This window comes from Asparagus officinalis, chromosome 2, assembly GCF_001876935.1.
Source record: "Asparagus officinalis chromosome 2, Aspof.V1, whole genome shotgun sequence".
Lineage (NCBI taxonomy): Eukaryota > Viridiplantae > Streptophyta > Magnoliopsida > Asparagales > Asparagaceae > Asparagus > Asparagus officinalis.
Genome location: NC_033795.1, coordinates 35,901,925 through 35,910,176, shown reverse-complemented (window position 1 = coordinate 35,910,176; position 8,252 = coordinate 35,901,925). Strand labels below are relative to the sequence as shown.

Below are 8,252 nucleotides of genomic sequence, written 5' to 3'. Positions count from 1 at the left end.
TCTGATTTGAGAGGAATCCGTTTATTTTGTAGGGTCGTTATGGGTTTTTAATGCGGTCTTAAGCTTATAGTAATCAGTTGCATCCAGACTTTTGGTGATGAATACACATCATGTACGGTTCGGATCTTGACATCTTAACCTCTCAGTTCGAATGGATCAGTTTCAAAGTTTAAAAACAGAGCAGTACATCTGAGGAGAAAGAGTCGTAGGTTGGAATCACAAATTAGTGAATTAGAGAGCAACTAAGGAATTTAAAAAAAAAAAAATTAATTCAAACAAAGTTAGCTTGGAGGTACAATTCCTTTGCAATGTTCTTTTTTTCCTAAACTTCTTGCCCTTCCAAGCTATTTTTCTCAAAAGAATCGGACGAGAAGCTTCAACAAAACTTTCGAAACAAAAAACATTAGAGGTGAGCACAGTGAAGCCAGTAATTATACAGAGAAGCCGCGAGAGAATTAGACAGCGGAAAGATCTATCGGCTTCTACCATATTGAAGGGTCATGACATGATCGGTGCTTGGGGAGTCCGGTAGAAACGCGACCGCCCCGCTCAAACACCATATATGGTCTCGAACGTGTTGTAGAGTAAAGAAGGGGAGCAATGGCTGCCCTCTACAAGTAATTTGCACCTGAAAATTAAAAAAAAAATACAGTAATAAAAGCATTATTCGCTCAGTAAGCTTTTCTTAGCATAAAAGTGGGGGGGAAATTAGTACAAAAGCTCTTGTAAATATATAGTGAAAAAGGGAAAATTTTTTTTACCAAATCTTAATTAATTAGCCCTTTGAAAAGTTGGCAACCATAATTATGTTTATATAGGTCAATTGCCCCCATCAACCAACTGATTGCACCATCAAATGCCCGTATGAATGACTGAGATAAGGCATCAAACTACATTTTTATGCCCATATTAAGGACCCCACTTATTAGCGCCTTAGGCACTCGGGGCTAAGTTGATGTATGGAAATGATTCAAGTATCACAACTAATGGTCGCATTACGTTTTCCCTTCCCTATTCTTTTAAATTATTTTTGTTAGTCATATCTTAATAATGAACTAACGAACGAGCGCACACATTAAGTCTTGTGTTAATGGTATCATCAGTGCTACGTCACGGGCTAAAGTTGATTTATTATATTCAAAAATTTAAGACGAGATTCCCATTGACATGGACGGGCAGCCTGCCCGTCACAGCACCATACGCTGCCCGAGCTTTTTTAATCATTGCATTCTTAGGGAAAACCAACAACAGTCTTCTTTCCTTGGTGCCCAATCCTATTTGTAGCCTTCAAAAATAAGTTTTAGCAACCCCCGCCCTAAAAAGATATTTAATAAATTTTATACTCAGCAAAACATACTCTTTTATTGCTCCCGAAAATATTTTTTACAAATTTTCATTTAAATTAGTGCACTCAAAAGTGACTTTTAATAAGTAATTAACCCATGGATTAATGTAAAAACAACAATTTTGTAACAATAAACAATATGAACAGATTTAATACGCCCCCCTCGCTTCAAAGGCGAGAATATATACTATCACGGAAAATGATTTAAGGGCCCAAAATATGGGACAAAGGGAGGGGACAGGTGATGTGTCTCATCCCTATTGCATAATGAGTTGGCGAAAGTGGGCCGTGTGAAAATTGTATTTTCTAGCTAGGCTGCGTTGGACAAGATCAGAAAAATTTATTTTTTTTTTCTTTCCCAACGCATCCTATATAAATGCCTTCATATAGACGCTATGGTCTACAGATGTGAAAAGTGGCATCCATAAGTCTTTTCGAGGCTACCTACAGCGAAGGGAGAAGCAAAACTATAGCCTAGGCCCTACAGCAAAGCGAAAAGTTAAAAAACTGCAGCCTACAACACTAGATGAATGAATATATGCACGTACGTACGTGTACGTATACCCAGAGAAACAAATTAAACTTCCCTCGTGTTTGAGACAAACATCTTACGCGCGCGTTTATACTGTTTTAGTAGCTAGAGAACTCCAGTAAGTTAATATCTACAGTAAAGAAATTAACATCCACCAATCTGGTATTCAAGTAGTTAATTGTAGGTATATAGATAAAAATCTATACATCATGGCACCTAAAAGTTTGTTGTCGGGTCAACTTAATGGATGGCCAATCAAGTTGGGTGTAATGTTGACACGTACGCTACTATTAACGACCTTAAACAAATCACTACGCGTGTGGGGGAAGAGGAGAGAGAGAGAGAGAGAGAGAGAGAGAATAAAAAGGTGGCGGATCCAAGAAGCACGCCGAGGAATCAGCCCTCTAATATAATTTTAACTATTTTTTTTCTTCATTTATTTCCTGGTATACAAAAAAAAAAAAAAAAAAAAAAAAATTTCTAAGAACCCTTTACTCTTTACCTAACAAAAAACACAACAAAAATCGCATGCACATCTCCCTCACGTTGCTTTCTCTACGCAACAATCTGTGTCTTTCTACCCTTATCTTAGAAGGCAAAACAAGTCAAATATTCTCCTAACCCCACCATTATTCTCCTCATAACCCCCTCTACTTTCAAATTACAATCAATTAAACAAGATGACGATGAGAACACCTCATACTCCTCAATTCCTTGTTTCAAGGCTAAAAACCCTTACTTCGTTTTAAACCAATTAATGTTGCGTACATACATAAAAGTTTAGTTTAGGACTCACCGTGGATACACCCCATGTATGAGTATTATAACCATTGTACTCCTAGGCTTTTTTATTAGCACTTTTACCCTTTGAATCTTGATTACGGTACCCTTTTTGTCGTCGGTTAGAAGAAAATTTAGCCTCTTCTCTTCTCTAGTTAAAAAGTGAGGATAAAAGATAATCTTCGATCACATGATTTTTCGCATGACATCCATCTTAACCTAACTTGAAAAACAATATCAACAGGAAGTTCATGAGGCGTAAATGCAATAAATAGTTTAGTGGCTACATAGATATATAAGTGCACGTACCCTTATAATACAGGTCGAGGGTGTAGCTGCAATTGACCGTACGTAGCTAATTTATGCATGTATAGGCGCTACCTAGGATGTGTTGCCAACAAAAGGGAGGGGGACCTAATTCTTTTGTTTTTGTGCAATGTTGGTGATGTTATCCTCGTCACCAACTTGGAATGATTCTCTTGTAGATATTTCACATATCCATGCACTCTCCCTTTCCTTCAAAGGTCTACAGGCACCTCCATATATCAATTCCAATTCTTGTTGCGGGTGATGATATGAGATGGGATGATGGGGCCTTAGATATTCCGACAAAGTGCACCACTTAACACCCTTGATGGGTCCTCTAACCACAACAATATCCTACGGTGTGATAGGGGCCTATACATGTAGACATTTGTGAAGTAAGCTTGATGAGAGCATGACGAAGGATCGAATAAAATCGCATGCATATGACCTTCCACGTGTATTGATTTGTTTCTCTAAAGACGCATATATAGGTTGTAATGTGTGCAGGTGTTGCGTTGCGTGTAAACATGTAGCAATCAGCCACAAAAGATAATCTTTTCATAGATAATATGCCCTAAACATGCATGATTTATCATAGGCTTTAAAATATATATAGGTGATGTATAACATGTTGACAAATTTGATAAAGCATCGCAATCTTCTCAGAAGTTATTTTTAAGAATCAATCATTACACATTGAGGGGCTTTTTTTTTTGTTCCAAATGTTTAGACAGATGCTCCTTAACTACAATTTTAAGAATAAAGAATAAGTATCATGGGTGCTTTGAGAAAAAATGGAAGCAACGTTATAATTCTCTACCATTCACCAACATCATGTTGCATTTAATAAAGATTTAGTACAGCTCAAACATGGACACTACGAATAGTTGGCACAGAGTTGACATAGAATGTGCTTGACATGAATATATATATATATATATATATATATATATATATAAACATAAATGCAAACCTTGACAGTTCAAAAAGATAATGCAATAAATATGGAATGGAATGTTACCGGTATGAATATTGTAAGGCAAAGAATGATGGTTGTAGGATGCCATTTACTAATTTGCATGAAAACTATTTGTAAGGAACTTATTGACAGTACTATATGTTTTAGGTATGGAGGACAGCAAGGAATGAGACTAAGCAAAGCAAATATATGTGGACTATTGACACCTAAATCTATTTGGGGTTGAAGGTGCACCTAAGATTTTAATAGGCATAGTGTAAGCTTACAAGCTAAATGAGTTCTTTTTTTCATATATTATCACCATCCAGAGTCTATACCGTCATTAAAGACTAAATTAGCATTCAAATGTGAGATGCGTTTCCAAGCAATCATTAATAGATAATGTTTGTACTTAATCTGATAGCCTCATTTATTGAGATCAAGAAATTAATAGCTAATTATTATTTCTTGTCTAAGGCTTTAAGCAGCTTGGTTATGTAAATCAAAGAACATGCCATCCATTTCACGTACAGTTAAGTCTAGACTATGAATTATCAATCAAGCTTAATTAGCTACAAAATACATAAATCTTTGAATAACACTGAGAAGGATATTCTTTCATGTCATCTCATGTCATTCTAGGTATATGAATGTTAAACTACAAATGGAAAGTTATGAGCTTCATCTTATATGACTAGATGTTCTTGTACGTAGACCTCATGGTATAGAAGAAAATCACATAATTTAAATAGATACGAAGGGAATAAATTTAAGACAACAATAGCAAAACGATACATCATATAAGTAAGACTTAATGCGGATCATATTTATGAATTCTTCCACTTTTGAATATGTAAATTATCATTCTTAGAGACTAAAATGATATTCATCAAAGAAAATGATATATCAAGCACCATGTTTATATATACTTAAGAGTTCTGATATGGGGTCTACAAGAACTCATAAAAACTTTGCTTCTTTAAATGTGTAGAAGCAGCATTCTTGTTACAAAAGCATAGGACTATATCTACTACAATACCATAAATCTATTAGGGACATATACATATTTATAATCAATATAGCACTTCGAATTTATCTTAAATATATTCTATGCAATACTAAAATAATATTTTGAATGAAATTTTTCTTATGCAACATTTACTTATATAGAATTAGTCAACAAGTTGGGAACTTCATGATTAGAGAAGCATAATGTTTTCATGACGGTCTTAACTTTTCATCAATAAAATGTTAAACCTAGTAGTCACCGAAGTTTAGTTCTATGGTACTGCCATGCTAAACTTAGAATTTGCCAAGTCTATTTCTTGTATTTTTTTTATTATTGTATCATATTAGACATTATTTTTCACATCTAAGCCTGTTCATATCTAATCGTAACAATTTCCAAGTACCTAATATAATTTCTAAGTACAATAGAATGTGTGACGTTGCTCAATATATTTACAAATATCTACATATACTTTCTAGTTAACATAACATTACTGAAGTCATGTTAGATGCACTTAGACCCTGTTATGCTCAAACTATAGGAAAAAAATCATTTGAAAGCATCTAGCATTCTTCCCAACATAGCGCAAAGAATATTATCAAGGAATTAATGAAGTAATAGGATTTTAGAGAAAACTTGGCAAAACCAAATAGTAGATATGAAGTTAAATGATCTTTTGGTTCCACTTATTCGTGTTTTTATTACCACTTCAAATATCACAAAGATTGAAGAAAACTCTAATCTGCCTATGTATTAGTAAGGGGAGAAACATAAGTGAGAGAAAACAAATCATGCGTGCTCACATTAATCCACTGGTACAACTAGACTAAACCCTCCCTCCCTCCCTCTCAACAATTTAAAATTATATAGGATAAGTTATTCATTACATGTTATAAACAACTCATCTTCCCTTTGTCAACACATTTCCAAGTTTCTCTTTTGGGGTGTGCGTGTGTGTGTGTACACACACAAACACACACACACAAAGACTTGCCCATATTGAAAGTTTTTTTTTTTTGGTCAATGAGAATTTTATTCATTCAAACCAAAATTGAGAGTTATGTACATCACCCATGTTGAAAGTTAATACCCAATAAGCGTTTAAGTTTTAAGAAGAGATTAATTAAATATTTCCATCATGACAAGAAATCCCCTAAAACAAACAAGGTAAATATGAAAAGGTGTTCTTAGAATTTAGAAGTGGAGACAAAGCGTAAGTTAAATCTACTTCTTCTACATATGTACTTGAGGAAGATGCACTCTTGTATTTTAGCGAACTACAATCTCGATCTATATTGCAGCTTAGCCTAGCTATTTAAGATCCATGCATCTAGCTAGCACTCCGTATTTTAGGCACCTTTTTTCATACGCTCCCTTAAATTTGAAAAATTCCTTAGATAATTTTTTTAAATATTAGATGAAAACAGTTCCTTGAGCATTCATGCCCTCTCAAAAACAAAAGAAAAACACATGAAACATTAGGACTGGTATCCAAATTTCAACTGCAAGCAAATCATAATAGTTATGTTTTGACTACTCCCAGAAGATATAGTAGACGATGCCTAAGTTTGTGATAGACCTGTAATAATAATAAAGATAAACCTAAGTATTTCTTTACTCCTTCAATAAATAACCATCTTCTTGAATAATGAGCAATGAAATATTAAAATAAATCATTTTTTTTGAACCCCAACAATAACCTATTACACCTTTTCTTGTGCTAATGATTATATTCCTTGACAAAAAAGCTGCCTGGTTCTGCACTTCTTTCACTCTTTTAAGACTTCGACCAAGTTCACAAACCAAGTAAAATTAAAGGAGGAGCTCTAGAGGAGCATTAATGAGTAATGTATATATTATTGTTGGAATGGATCTTTTCCTAGAACTCCAAGTCTATATACATAACTTCTTGTTTAGGATAGTGCATAGCTTTCAGCAAAAGTAGGTGACTCTATAGCTTTAGGGTTGTCAAAAACATTTATAAGCAAGAACAAGCAAAAGCAATGTCCATAGCAAGTTAATAACACAAGATGTTAGGCACCAATAATCATATTTGATAAGCAAAATACAAGCCTAAAACCTAGGCATACTAATGCTCTCCCAAAATCCATATTAGACATGCATGTGTCTACCATTTAAGGCATAATATATCAAGGCCACGAAAAGATAAACTTGACATGATGAGTCATTAAATACTCTAGAGGCTCTAATCAAATTGCTAATAACAGTCTCACCTCCTAATTAATAAACACATCACCACCACTGATAACTAATCTACTAACCAACAAAACAAGAAGCTCTAGTACTACAACCTCTCATACAAGAGAAACCCTAACTATCGTGCATTGTGATGTAGCACTTGGACACATATATTCCACCTAAAAACTTGCAACACACAGGAAAGGACCCCTTTAGCTACCAATTAGCCACCCCCATTTCAACATCCTAAAGTAATATGGAACAAATAGCCGAACTAATTGATTTGATTCTATTTTTGGGCAATTTTTTCATTTCTTAAATCATCTAAAATAGCATTTTATGCATATATTTATTGCAAGAAAGGGATAAGCTTAAGTTTACCTCAGATTCATCATCCAAGCCAAGCTTTTTCACCAAGTACTTCATCAATAGCCTAACTGTCATCCTACCATCTCTGTTGAAGGAGGGGAAACAATTTTTTCTTAAAAAGAAAGAAAGAAGAAAAAGTGTAAGGAAAAGTTAAACACTTTTATGTTCTTTGAAAAGCTATAGCAATGCTTCATTGTTTCAAGATCCAAAAGGAACAAAAGGGGAAGATAGAAGCATGCAAAAGAGAATAGAGTGAGAGAGAGGTGGAGACAGTACTTGATCCTAATGAAGCTCTTTGGTATTTGTGGCAAAAAGGGTTCCCTCACTCTGCATTCAAAAAAAAAAACGAAAAACAAAAAAACAAAAATGAAAATAAAAAACTAAAGTGAAAAAAATAAAAATAAAAATTCAAGAAACGCTTTATTTTTCAGTGCAAACCATCATGATTCATAATAATAACTCACTGGTTCTCTGCTGCCTTGAGAAGGAACCACACTCCAACCCCCTGCTGGCCTTCGCGGCGCGCGGTCCCGCCACCGGTCATGACCCGAGCGGCGCAGCAGGCCCCACCGGCGGAAACCGCGCCTGCAGCATTGTAAAACTGGCGGCTGCGGCTGGAACATGACCATTGCTATTGCTACTACTTCCCGCCATAAGTACCCCCAAGGCGGCGGCGGCGGCTGCGACAGGCGAGAGGCCCAATGGGCCCGTATCCCATCTGGGCCGGCCCAATGGGCCTCGATGTTGCCGATGC

General features: G+C 35.3%; 1 long non-coding RNA gene across 1 annotated transcript; it reads right to left on the bottom strand.

Moving 5' to 3' along the window:
- Window positions 256–8,017, bottom strand: LOC109830658. The gene is made up of 4 exons (XR_002244377.1): window positions 7,963–8,017; window positions 7,775–7,825; window positions 7,511–7,583; window positions 256–628 (listed from the first exon to the last, which is right to left on the bottom strand). It is a non-coding gene; the product is annotated as an uncharacterized LOC109830658 (long non-coding RNA).